Consider the following 215-nt stretch of genomic DNA (forward strand, 5'->3'; position numbering starts at 1 on the left):
GATGAGGATGAGGATGAGGATAGGATGAGGATGAGGAGGAGGATGAGGATGAGGATGAGGATGAGGATGAGGACGAGGATGAGGATGACGATGAGGATAGGATGAGGAGGAGGGGCAGGAGGATGAGGATGAGGGTAGGATGCGGACGAGGAGAAGCAGGAGGATGAGGATGAGGAGAGGATGAGGACGAGGATATGATGAGGATGAGGATAGGA

Source organism: Lupinus angustifolius, chromosome LG15, assembly GCF_001865875.1.
Source record: "Lupinus angustifolius cultivar Tanjil chromosome LG15, LupAngTanjil_v1.0, whole genome shotgun sequence".
Classification (NCBI taxonomy): domain Eukaryota; kingdom Viridiplantae; phylum Streptophyta; class Magnoliopsida; order Fabales; family Fabaceae; genus Lupinus; species Lupinus angustifolius.